The 13254-nt window shown below is 39.7% G+C and overlaps 1 protein-coding gene across 3 annotated transcripts in view; it reads left to right on the plus strand.

Annotated features, from left to right (window-relative positions):
• Positions 1-2718: 2718 nt before the first annotated feature.
• Positions 2719-13254, plus strand: part of SYNDIG1L (synapse differentiation inducing 1 like) — a 72927-nt gene continuing 62391 nt past the window's right edge. For all 3 annotated transcript variants that reach the window (XM_039351745.1, XM_039351747.1, XM_039351746.1), the window contains exon 1: positions 2719-3239. The gene's annotated coding sequence lies outside the window, so the exon portion shown is untranslated. The remainder of the gene's footprint in view (positions 3240-13254) is intronic.

The raw sequence follows: 13254 nt of genomic DNA on the forward strand, positions 1-13254 counted from the left end.
TCTCATTGCAAAATTTGCATACTTATTTTTTTTACAAAGGCTTGTATGGGATGTGTAGTTGACTACTTAGGCATACATCCTAAAATTGTGATGCATAAAAAAGGCATGGCATAGTTGCTCCAAAATTATTTGGGAACCTTGGAGAATAGAACAGGTGAGAAGCAATATTAGATCCCAGGGATAAAAAATGAGAACACTAGATTGAAAATGTTCAGGCAGTAGAACAGATAAAGCCAGTGAATACTTTAAGGCTGCCTTCCTCAATATGGCATTCTCCATAATGGACTTTCAATTCTCAGAACAGCTAAGAAGGATAGAGGGGAAGGGGAAGAGAAAGTTAGGGAAGGATGATATATAATGTAAAAGAAGCAAATTAAATACCATCTGAAACATTAGAGCAAAAAGCATTTGTGGAGAAGTATTTGTAAGTGCATGGGAATTTTCTCATTAATGTAGGTGTACGTGACTGGTTTTAATAATTTCAGAGAAATGGTCATGAATAAAGTGGACCAAGAACCTGCTGATATTTTTCTAGAAAAGTAGCTGAATTAGATCATTGTGGTTGTTACAGTAATAATAACAATAGTATCTGGACAAATTTCTTGTCACATCATGCATTGATAGTTTCACTGTGGACCTAGGCAAGTGCAATGGACAAGGGCTTTCATGTATCAAGTATCTTTATAATCAAGAGAGTAAAGCAGAGTTTCATGAGGGTTCTTACAAGGACTCTTGGCATTTCTACCTTTCCCAGAAAAACCCCGCATTTCTGTCCAGAGTACTTTTGTGTCCAACCCAGCCAAAATGCAAAACATCTTCTTAGTGAAGTGGATGTCCTTGTTAAACATCGTGCCAAAATGTATTACACAATAGGTTAGATAATTGTAAACTGAATCAGATTTTCACCTAAGCATGCTTTCCAAAATAGTTTGTAAGTAAAATCCACATGAATAAGCTATTTAAATAGGAAATATATTGCTATGGAAGGGGTACATTCTCTTCTTGACCCTGCCAATTGCTGAGGCAATCCAACTCCATACTCTTCCTCCATGGGGAAAGAAAGAGCAGTAAGAATTGTTAATATATTTTGAGGCTTGGTGATAAAGTTAAGGAGTACAGGATGGAATAACATTTATGCCCCATGTTGAGATCTATACAAGTGGTAAATCACTTTGCTGTATCTGATGTCCTCTTGTTCATTCTGATGAATGTTGCCTTTGATTACTTGATCTATCTAGCCTCTTTGTCCTAGCATAGTCTAGAAGCAGAATTTCTCATTACTTGTCATCTTTTAAGTGTAGATGCCAAAGATTGGACCTTGTCTATGTAAGATATAACTGATCTTTCCCCAAACTGAACTTCCATATTCAGCAGAAACATCTGATATCAGATACTGAAACTGAACAAATACAAAGAGCCATCATAATCATATGTTGCTTTTATCATCAGCCTCTGCTCATCAAGAATATACATAGAGTACAAAAGTCGTAGCCAATGGCCATTGATAGATCTACTCTCTGTTGAAATTACTCAAGTCTTTCTGCAACTCAGTATCATCATAAGTAGTTTCACTGAGATCTATCTGGTTGTTGGTGAAAAAAAAACCCTATATGATTCTTGGTTTGATCAAACAAGAGGTCCTTTAGTTTCTGACATTGCAATAAATCAGCTGCAACATACCACACATACAATTGTTCAGTAATACAGGAATAACATTCTACTGGAACTAAAACAGAACATCTACAAAGATATAAGGATGTAGAAGTTTATTTGCATTTATTTTCACTTACACAGAATTTAGAGACATAGGTGAGCTATCCCATCCCATCCATCCACTCCCCACCCCCGTTGGTCATGCTTGGGCATTTATCACAAAGGAGAAAACTGTTCAAATGAATGTTTAGAATACCCACAGCCATAAAAGGTATCTGACTAATCTTCTGCAAGAACCCCACACTCTTCTCACCCCCTCTTCCTTTGACTGACCAAACAAAGGGGTTGAGAGAAGGTGGATCCTTACAAGCAGCCTATCACTGAATCATTAAACAACTTTGCAGATAGACTGAATTAATTAGCCATAATATTTTTAAAAACCTTACTTTTTACCCATTCTTTATTTTTCAGACTGCCATTGATTAAAGATTCTTCTGCACCCAATCTTTACCTGTTGAATTAACTGAAAATTTACTCTCTGGTAAAGTGCACTTAGAATCAGTATAATAATGAGTTTTAAGTTATATGTTATATTTAAAGATACTGAGAGGTGCAAGTTAACATTTAACAAAAATAAAAAAAAACAGTTTGGGTAGTTCATATTGCTTCATCCACATCCTTGAAAACATGCTCTGGCACCTAATGAAACAGGTGAGAACATCTGAGGTGGCAACTTTGATTGGACTGGATTGATATATTCTGCTCTGCTTCAAGAGGAGAGAGCATGTAAAAGGAGATGTGGAATTACTGGTATAAATATATCGATATTCCTGGTAATCACTGATGTAAATTGTTTCAGGATATCAGACAACTGCTTGGTTTAAAACTTGATTCGTTTATGCCATAAATCAAGTCAACAAGCCGAATGAGATGTGCAGTTAGACGCAAGCTTCATTAACGACAATGAATCGTACTTGGAAAGTACAGTAGACATCCACGGGGCTGCTTTGTTTAAAGATTTTTCAGTGATAGGGGGGAGTGGAAAAAAAGGAGGGGGCAAAAAGATGGAGCGAAATCTCTGGAGCAGGTCTTCTGCTTTCTGACTGCCGTTGACTAAAACAGAGCTGGGGCGCTGGAAGCCCTGAAAGAAAAGGGAAGCGACGAAGGACGGAAAGGCAAAAGGTCTGCCTTAAGTTAAAACGAGAGGAAGCGCGCCGAGAGCAGAAGCCCCGCGTTGGCAGCGCCCCATTGAGGCGGCGGGCGCGCAGAGTGGCGGGCGCTCTCGTCCGGAGGAGAAGCCAGGCTTTGCGGCAGCCGGCGGGGCCGTGCGGAGCAGCGCATCTCCTCCGCCCGTGCTCTCCCTCAGGCGCATCCCCAGCCCAGCTCTGACTCCGCCTGTGCCGCCGCTCTGTCTCTTGGGCTCCGCGCTGCTTCCCGCCGCGGACGCTCGCCCGCTCCTCGAAAGTCTCCCGCCGCCGCTGCCCGAGGACCAGCCGAGCGTGACCACCCCGGGGTCATGCCTGCGCCCGGCTGCCTCCGCCCCGCCTGCTTCCAGCTCGGCGGCTGAGGCAACCTCCTTCGCACAGGTAAGCGCGGCAAGCGCCTTCCCTCCCCCCCCCCCTTTCCGCGAGCGGGCGGCTATTTTGTGGGACTGCGCTCGCCTGCCATCGAGACGAGCAAGCCCGGAAAGTTTCCAGCTTCGTTCCTTCCCTCAAGTCTTTGCTGAGAGCAGCACGGCTGGGGTTGGAGGATGGGCCGCGGGGGGGGAGGGCAGCCCGGGGCAAATGTGGAGAGGGCGGGGAGAGAGTTTCTTGCCCAGTCCCGGACGGAAGTTCGGCGGGAGGGCGAGGCGACTCGCGCCTCAGGAGCCTGAACGCAGGGGAAAGGTGGCTTCACCTCCCGCCGAGGAACCTGAGGGCGAGCCCGGGCTACCGTGACCATGCAAGGTTACTGGGCTTGTCGCTCCGAAGCCGAGGCTACTGCCGGGCAAATCCGCGGGAGCGGCTTGCCCTAAAATGCTGTTCCTGGGAGGTTGCGCTGCATCCGGGGGAGGAGAGCCCCCTGCCGTTCCCTCGCCCGCCGCGGTTGCTGCCGCCTCTCGCACCTGGTGGAAGGGCTGGAAAGGCCGCTTTGAAACGCCGCCGCTGCTGCCTTCGGGGAGGCTGTGCACGACTCAGTAGGCGCTGGAGACAAGCAGATGCCTGTCTCCTGTGAAGCAAGTCCGTTATGTGGCTGTTTCAGCACGAATGGCAGCCTTAGCCTAAAAGCTGAGCAAGGTCCCGGGTCTGGCAGTTACCTTTGTTGAGGAAAAATTCCATTTCTGTTTCTGAAAAAACAACAACCTTGGATTGGAGGAGGGGAAGACCCTATGGACTTCAGAGGGATATCAAAGTTCCTTGTGAGGTAATTAGGGGGAGGATTATCCTCAGCCACCCATTATGCTCTGTGGAAGAGGAGGGGATTTGAATCCAGAACTGGAAAGTTAGGGTCAAAGCATTGCCCCTGTTTAAACAAGGCTCACACTGTAGGTACATTTGATATTTAGCAGAAGCTCCGTTTCTCTCAAATCTGGACACTCCTCAGCTGTGTCAATTCTGGTCCCAATATTCCCAGTTATGGCTGTAAATTCTGGGCATTGCAGTCTTGACATCTCTGGAGAGCACCAGTTTGGGAAAGGCTTGTTTGCATCTAATGTACTGTAATTTAATTTATGCCATTATAATCTGACATTTTCTGGGTGTGCTGGGACTGCAGTGATTAGAATTCCCTGCCAAATCCAACATATGTTCAGGGTGCCAGATTATGAAGAATTGGTCTAATCTACAGTTATCTAAATGATTAATAAGTCTCTTCAGGATATTAAAATAGTTGATGATAGGGAAAGCCTGGAGTAAAACACGTTGGATGAAGAAGCCATCTGAGAACAATTCAAAGTATGATAGGAAGACTTGAGGAGCCCAGCCAAACAGGAGCAGGAGCTTATCGGATGTAAGCTAGGCAGAGCCCCCTTCTCCCTCTCAGTTTTGGGCTGTATTAACTATTGGACCACAGTAGCAACATGTTAGAAGTGATGCTTAAAGCCTGAAAATATGTCGAAGCATCTGTCATTGCTTTTCGCTCACATTGGCTGTTAATTGAATATAAAATTGAAAGCTTGGAAGAATAAACTTTTGGTCCCAGTGACCACCTTAGATTGGCTCCTGAATCTAAATTAACATTGTCCAAACAAATATTCATTTTAAAAATGGATCTCTGCTGCTCTCTACCTGGCTTCAAGAACATCCATCCCTACACACATATAAGGGGAGACAAGCTCAGGGACACTTCTATTCTCTGGCATAATAGCCCATGTGTCTTACCCCACTTTCCCCTCGCCTTCAGTTCAAGCAAACTCTCCCAGGTCCTGCTCTTCAGAAGTCTATCTTGCTTTTGGGTATGAGACAATACCCCTCTAGCCTTGTTGCTGTGCACATTTCTAGCTGTTTCCTCCAGGCAGGTTAGTTTTGTCCCAGAGGTAGTTTCTGCCACTTTTCTCAGAGGTAGCAGCTGTTTCTGGAGAAAACTTTCTCCCTTCCTCTTTCCCTCTTATTACAGCAGGGCTAGAGATATGATTATCATATAAACTAGCATGGAGTCCTTTGGAATGTATGTGTGGGGGGGGGGAATGCAGCTACTCAGGTGTAAAACCCTGGAAGGCTTTTCGTTTCTGACTCTGGGAAAACTGGCCTTATAACAGGCACTTCTTGTGATGGCCCTCCTGCCTTCCAGCCTGCTTTGTAGAATAGAATCCTTTCTTCCTTGCAAGAAAAGTCCTTCCCAGCTATGCTTTCATCTTTATGCCTGGGACTGATTTCTCATGCTGGTTTACCGGATTGTTGCATGCTGATTCATTAATTAATTGCAGCTTTAAAATTGAAGTTCAAATCGAGTTTTGTTCAAACTGCTGTTCTGAAAAAAAGGAAATTGCTTTTCATCACCTATGCAAATCTTGTTATCTTCACATTTCCAAGTATATGTTTGTTATTTAACTAAGACGTGCTTAGTGGAAACCTATTTTTCCTTTTTCTATCAAGGATAAAGTATACTAAATTGGCACCTAGTTTCATTTCAACCATTTAACTGGTTTGAGAAAGACAATTAATTAAACACATATGTACTCCTAAATCTTAAATAAATTGATTGCTCTAACTTTCCTGAGAGAGTCCAAAATTCAGTCATTCAAAGCTTCATATTGTCAAGATGGAGGGAAATTATACAATTCTATTGGAGAAGGGCATACAGCTTTGCAATACACCTGTAGCTAATCCCAGTTCAGAGTTGTAGGACACAAAGGTGACTAGGTGAACTCTTTTAGCATAAAGTGTTGAAAGAAGGGTCAGGGGCTATGTAGAATCCGTGCTAGAGAAACAAGGCAAGTTATAATTTGGTAAGAATGCATGTAGGAAAGAAACTGTGGGTTGAGTAATAGAAGATACCTAGGGATTACCTATCCTCAGGTTTCTAGATAGTAAGTATGGGATTAATATTTAAATTCAGAAAATGGTGGGGTTATATAAAAAGGTATTATATAATCCCCCTATATATAGGAAAAATGGTATAATGGTCTACATAGATTTGTGTAATGCCACAATGCTAATTTTTGTCATTAGAACACAATTAAGGGATCTGCTGCATGCATTAATTGCCTTGTTTATCTTGTTTAAATGGTGACAGTACTTGTATAATTTTCGTGTAAAACCATATATATCAGCTGTCTCCAATCTGGCAATCTCCAGATTGTAATGCTCAGAATAAGCCTGAAGTGTCAGGTTGGAGAAGGTTGGTGTATACATCAAAAATGAATGTAAAAAGAGAAACTACATGAAATGCAATTTACATTCTGTGAAAAAGCTTAAAACAAACTCTTTAAAAACAAACATTTTTTGTTTTTGGTAATAGATAGGTTGTAGAATGCAGAACTGAACAGGGACTGCTTAACCCTTTCTCCATCTCCATGTTATCTCCATCTTCTCTTCCTATAACAGTTCCAAAGGCAAATTTGAAAGGGCAAATGTATGGAATTCAGCTAGAGTGGAAGAAAATGGGGAAAAATACTTATCATTAGCTTATCCCTAAAAAAACATTACCTATTTCCTTCTCCCTTTTTTGCTATTTTCTAAAATTACATTACTTTGAAAAACTCTCATGTTTTTTTCCAGTCTTTTTCAAGCATATGCTTCTAATATCCCTTCTTTCTGAAGTGTGCCTTTTGAGCATTTGGGAAATTATTTCCCCAGAGAGATATTTTATGAGGACTTTTATAAGAGAAATATATGTTTCTCAGATTTTGCTTTATTCTCTCAACTTTTTCTTTTTTTAGAAAGAGGTTTTCAGAGGTTGTCTCTGAAGATTACAGATCTGAGAGACATAGACATTTTGTTGAGTTAATGGACTAAGAACTGTGAGTCAACCCAATATTTGCATTCCAAGGCAACCTACATTCAGTGTTTTAGAATAACCTACATGTTCACGATAATATTTTGGGCATTTCCTCATCTCAAATGTCACTATTTCCACTATCTGAATGCAGAAGAGAAAGGGGAAAAGCTAGCACAATTTAACCACAGTACAGGAGCAAAGAGAGGTCTTACCTGTTCTGTTCTTAAGGATTAAGTAGGGCTCTGTGGATTTCAAGGAAAAAAGGTGCTTTGGAGCATTCAGGGTGCTCACATATTCTTATTGGTAATATTTTAAACTAGCTGCAGCAGGATTCCAAAAAGAGACATTTAATTGAAGTAATTGTTGGCAGGGACTGTATAGGTGCCCTTGTGCACCTTTCTCCTTCAAACTCCAGTTCTCATAGCCCTACTCATTAAAACACCAAATATTCAAGACCTTGGGAGAAAGGAAGGGAATCAAAGCTCAAACATGGAGAGTAGTTTGGCATTTAAAGTGATCAAATTGATAAGTACTTTTCATTAAAGCCAGTAGAATTTGTAACTATGATTGCCGATGTTATTTCAACTTTTGAGCTGAAATATCATATGAAACATGATATCATATTCTTCAGCCATGACTGATAGATAGAAAATAATGGCAAAAAAATGGCTGACATATGATGCAGTGAGAAAAAAAGGGGAGACCAGATTCAAATGAATGTTATACACTTCCAAAGTGTCGAGCTTTAAAAGATTTTTGAGCTGGGTCAGCTGCACTGAGATATATATTGATATCTGCAGACATGTACATGGAAAACAGGGATAAAACAAGGAAATTGTGTGGATTTGCCCAGTAATTCTCAGCAGGTGAACTATCCTCAGAGATCCTTTCCCAAGTAAACAAGCCAAAGTTGATTTAGTTCTTCAACCTGTCTTCCCGAATACTCCAGAGATCCTACTAACAATAATGAACAGGTCATGCATGATACTGCATATACTGTGTAACGTAAAACTAATCAGTCCAAAAAGCCATCCAAAGTGCAAATAGGTAAAGTGATGATGCATATTTAAAAATGCACCTTAAGCACTCAAGGATTTCTATGAAGAATGTTTTTTTTTTCAAAAAGTTTGTACTGAGAGTTGTTAATATTGTTTCAAATGGTAAATAAATATGTTGTTTTCAGTTTAATGTTCTGTTACAAAATTTAGTTTAACAGGGCCTTCATAACTGAAAAGTTGGAAAAACATAAACAAATACAATCATAAACTTCTAGTTCAGTAAAAATGTGAATGCCTGTATTCTTAAAGACAAAAAAAAATCTAGGAAGAAGTGTGTTTCTTTAATTGGTGAGCTTGCACTTTTAAAACGTTTGTTCAGTAATCCATGATTTCAGAAAGATTGAGATATCCTCTCTAGATTACTGTTAGATGTTCAGTGCCTGCATTTCAGTCTTTTCCCTGGGGCCCAAGATAAGAAAAAAAAAACACCAAATACTTTGCAAAATAGTTCTGTCTGTAGAATTTCACATTTACTTGTTACAGCTTCCAAACCTAGTGGGTAAAGCCTGTATTTTGCATGCAAAAAGACTTAAAAGCAGTTGTTGACATGTAACATATAAAGGAAAGAAGATCTCTTCCTAAATAGACATTACTGGCCTATATGGAGAAAGAGTCCAATCTATTTTGCATTTCAAGAATTTTTGCTATTTTACATAAAGATCAATATACATATTAGTATACTCTTAATTTTATGACAGCACCACTCAGTTGTGGCTTGAATTGACACTTCAGATAAAGTTCATACGCTCCTGATACATTGATACTAATGAAATTGTTTCACACATTCAGCTGTAAATGGTATAAAATTATTAGAATACATTCCAGTAAGAACTAGCCTTTACTCTGCACAAATGTTTCCTGTGTGTTCTTTTATTTCAAAGTAAGAGAAGCCAGAGGTTTGATAGTTTAGGTAGCTTGAAATCACACAGTTTCATATTCTGGAAAGCAAAAAATTCTATAATAGTGTCTTTTGGGTAATTTCTCTTCTTGAAAGGGTGACCTCTTTCTAGTGCAATTGGAAAATCATAGAGTTTGGGAGATATCCGCAAGGATGTCTAATCCATCCTGAACTGATACAAGGATTACCAACTTCAGCATTCCTAATATGCAGCTGTACAGCTCCTGCTTTAAAATCTCTATTGGAGACCTTAGTTCCAAGAAAATTTCTATACAGTATTGTTATAGCCCGTAGAGTTACAAAGAAAATGCCTATGATAAATAAGTCCCTCTTCCATACTGGTGGACAGGGTGCATATTTCCCCTTTTCTTTGATTAAACACTTTGGTGCAATGGTTAAGGCACCAGACTAGAAATTGGGAGACTGTGAGTTCTAGTCCCATTTTAGGCATGAAAGCTGTCTGGGTGACTTTAGGCTAGTCACACAATCTCTGCCCAACCCACATCACAGGATGGTTGTTGTGGGGAAAATAGGAGGATGACGTAGTATTAGGCATCTTTGCTACCTTGAGTTATTTATAAAAATAAATTGATTGATTAATTAATTAAAAATAAATAAAAATAAAAAATATGAAACGATCAATTAGCCATTTGGATACGACTAATCAGTGAAGCCTTATTGTATTTTTATTTATTATATTTGAAAATAGTGCTATTATGAAGTATCATAATAAAACACCCAATAAAACAATATGTTATTATGTAAACATATTTATTTTAATATTAAAACAATATGATAATATAAAAAAGCCTATCATGCTATTTAATGTTCAGTAATGAGAATAAGAAAGCCAGATTAGCGTAGTGATTAAGGCATCGGGCTAGAAACCAGAAAAGTGTGGATTCTAGTCCTGTCTTATGCACAAAGCTAAATGGGTGACTTGGGGCAGCCATTCTCTCTCAGCCTTAGGAAGGAGGCAATGCAAACCATTTCTGGAAAAAAAACTTGCCAAGAAAACTTCAGGCACTTTCTGAGAATTAGACACAATTGAACAGAAAAAGAAAAAATGAGAATAAACCATTCATAAAAATAAAGGGTTCTCAATTTCCTTGAACTGATCATTACCTGAACTATTCAACTGGAATATTTTTAGATTTTTATATAATAATTAAAACAAACATTCCTGAAACTAATGTCCTTGGGTTGTGTAAGTTTGTTGACTGGAAGAATAAATCATTTGATGAATTAGATATGTTATACTACAAAGTTTATTTTCTTTGTACATCACTGAGGTCCTTGAGCATCCTTTCTTCTTTTCATTAATATTCCAGTTGGAACTGAACTCTCTATCACTCTCGGTGTCACTTTCTTTAGTAAGTTTATGCAACTATGGATGCATGTGAATTTCTCTACTCTCACTGAGGTTTGCAAGTTATTCTGATTTAGTGTCATTTTTCAATCTCATTAGTTTCCAGTTCCAGTCTTCAGATTTCTGTTGGAAATCAGACCAATCTAGACACCTTCCACACCGCTGTTCATAGACTTTATCTGCATGTGTCTTCCTTCTATTTACGATCTGTCAGATTTTCAGTTTCTATCTCTGAACCAAATATGCTTAAATAAATGTGTTTTTCAAGTAGGATTGTAGGCAGCAGTTTCAGATGCCTGAGCTTTTTTACCAATTATTATTTATTGATTTTTTTTTACACCTAAAGTCTTGTTGGGTATTTCCTAGAAATAAGCAAAATAAGCGAAAAGTCTCATTGTGATAGTTACCATATTTTACCACAGAAGCAATAGAGCAGAAGAGAAAATAAACAGAAAAAAGCTGAGGAGGAGAAAGAAGAACAAACTTGCCTGTTTTGTGACCATTGTGACCTGGGTCACAGCGTGATGGTTCCATATATAACTATACCTATGCGCACACGCACACACACACAGAGAGAGACAAACAGACCTGTCCAATATTTTAAGACATTTTTCCCTGATATGCTACTTGATAAAATTCACAGACTTTCGCCATATGTCTCATGCACTTGCCAGTATACTGTATGTTGGCATATATTTAAATTGGAAAAGGCATTTAGTTACCTCCCTTTTATACATTGGAACTGTTTGCTAGCAGCTGCCTTTCCTAGAACTGGAGATGAATAAGAAAGGAAGAAAGGAGACTTCTGCCATATTGAAGATCAACTACCACTGTTTTTATTACAGTGTAATGTTGTTATGAGACACCTATCTGGGGGTACTTACAATCCAGATCAGAAGTTCTAATGATCCCACACACACACACAGTCATGTGACTGCACTGCAAGCACTCAACAACTGGATCTCATTTATGACTATCTGATATAGTTCTGTGATCTTGTGACTGTGTTTTATATTGCTTTTGCCAAACACCACCATTTGCTCCCAGTTTTCAGCAAAACCATGCCCCTAATAAACCTCTGGTTTGCTTAATGTCCATTGTGATCATTTATGACTTACCATTTGCTTAATGACTGCCATAAAATTTTTTTTTATAAAATCAGTTGGTCACTTTATGACCATTGTAAGTTATGACCATTATGAATAGCTTCCATTATTGCTATAACACTAGAACTACCTGTAGAACTTGAAACACAGATTCTATTGTGGTGCTTTTCTACACAAGCTTTAGTGATAGATGTTGCTGCATCAGGCAGCAACAATTAGCATTCAGTTGACCATGATAAAGCTTTATTTGGTAAAAGTCATTGGATTCCAATGGATTATACTACATAAAAGCCTTTTCCATAGTTATAGGTTATGGCATAAATGTACAGAAAATCTATTTGGTGATATCAGTCTTTCCTATTATCTTCAGTCTGAGAAGTCTGGTTATATTTGGTCATTGAATCAGAAATCATGGCATCCTCAAATTCAATATTTGCTGCTTTTGGTGAATTCAGAATGTTTCTATTAGATTTATATTCTGCAACATTAACAGGTGAAATACTGTACATATTCCTGCAACTCCATTTCTGGCACTGTTTTAAAAGCCAAGCAAATAGGCTTTCTTTCATATAAATATTTGCTGGGGTAAAACCTTACAACACTGTACAAAATGAGCTCATCATAATGTGAAATGGCAGACTGTACACTATACATCATCAGTATCATAAAATATGAATTTATAAACAAGATATGTTATTTAAAAGTTAAATTCATAGATTCAAGTTCTAAAATTCCTGGGGAATGATATAATCTTGAATAAATCCCACGTTTCTAGTTATATTGTTATAAAGATAACATTTTAGCAGGACAGAAATCAGAAATAAGGATGTTCCTTAATAAACAAGGACTTTGGACATCTGTAGATCTAAATGGAAAACTGAAAATATTATGGCATTTCTTGACTAAAAGTTTAAGAATAAACAATAGGAGACTGTCACAGTTTCTTCTGTCATCTGTGCTTCATAAAATTCCTCATAGGTTTTTCTGAGCAATTGTGTTTTGAATTATTAGACTGAATTGTGTTCTCACCAGCACATCCTGAGGAAAAAAACTGTTGAACATCTGCCATATTTTTAGAGGGAAATCTATTCACATATGTCTTCATTACTTTATCACAGAAATACATTTGTAAATCAATTCACAGTCTAAAATTGTAACAGTGCAAAATTAAGTCTTCCTCTTGCAAGAGTGCAAGAGTGAGCTTATAGTACAATAGGCTGAATTTTGTTAGACCAGTGGTTCTCAACCTGTGGGTCACGACCCCTTTTGGGGTCGAACGACTGTTTCACAGGGGTTGCCTAAGACCATCAGAAAATACATATTTCCGATGGTCTTAGGAACCAAGACACCGCTCCGCATCTGTCTCCGCACGGCCTCCTCCGCCATTTGCAGAGAGAGAGAGAGAGAGAGGCACTTTCGCTTCCCTTCTCTCTCTCTCAGGTGAACTTACCTCCTGCAGAGCTCCTGATTGGCCCTGCGCCCGGGTGCCCCACCCCCTGGGAGAAGCGCGGCCAGGGCCTCGTGGCTTGGAGCCGCCCGAGGAAGCCCCGGGATCCCTGCTGGGAGCGGCCCGCTGGAGGCTCCGCTGAGCGGGGCAGCCCTCCTGCAAGCCGCGGCCCAAGGGAGACAGCCCCTGCAATCCCCAGCCAGCCTGACCATTGGACCCATTGGCCGGGAAGGCACACTGGAATCCAAGCTGCTGGGAAGGAAGAAGGAGATGCAGCAAAGGTAGGAGAGGAGAGCCGCCTCCTG

The sequence above is a fragment of the Crotalus tigris genome, unplaced genomic scaffold (genome assembly GCF_016545835.1).
Source record: "Crotalus tigris isolate CLP2741 ecotype Arizona unplaced genomic scaffold, ASM1654583v1 scf7180000018371.15429387391:27106975, whole genome shotgun sequence".
Taxonomy (NCBI): domain Eukaryota; kingdom Metazoa; phylum Chordata; class Lepidosauria; order Squamata; family Viperidae; genus Crotalus; species Crotalus tigris.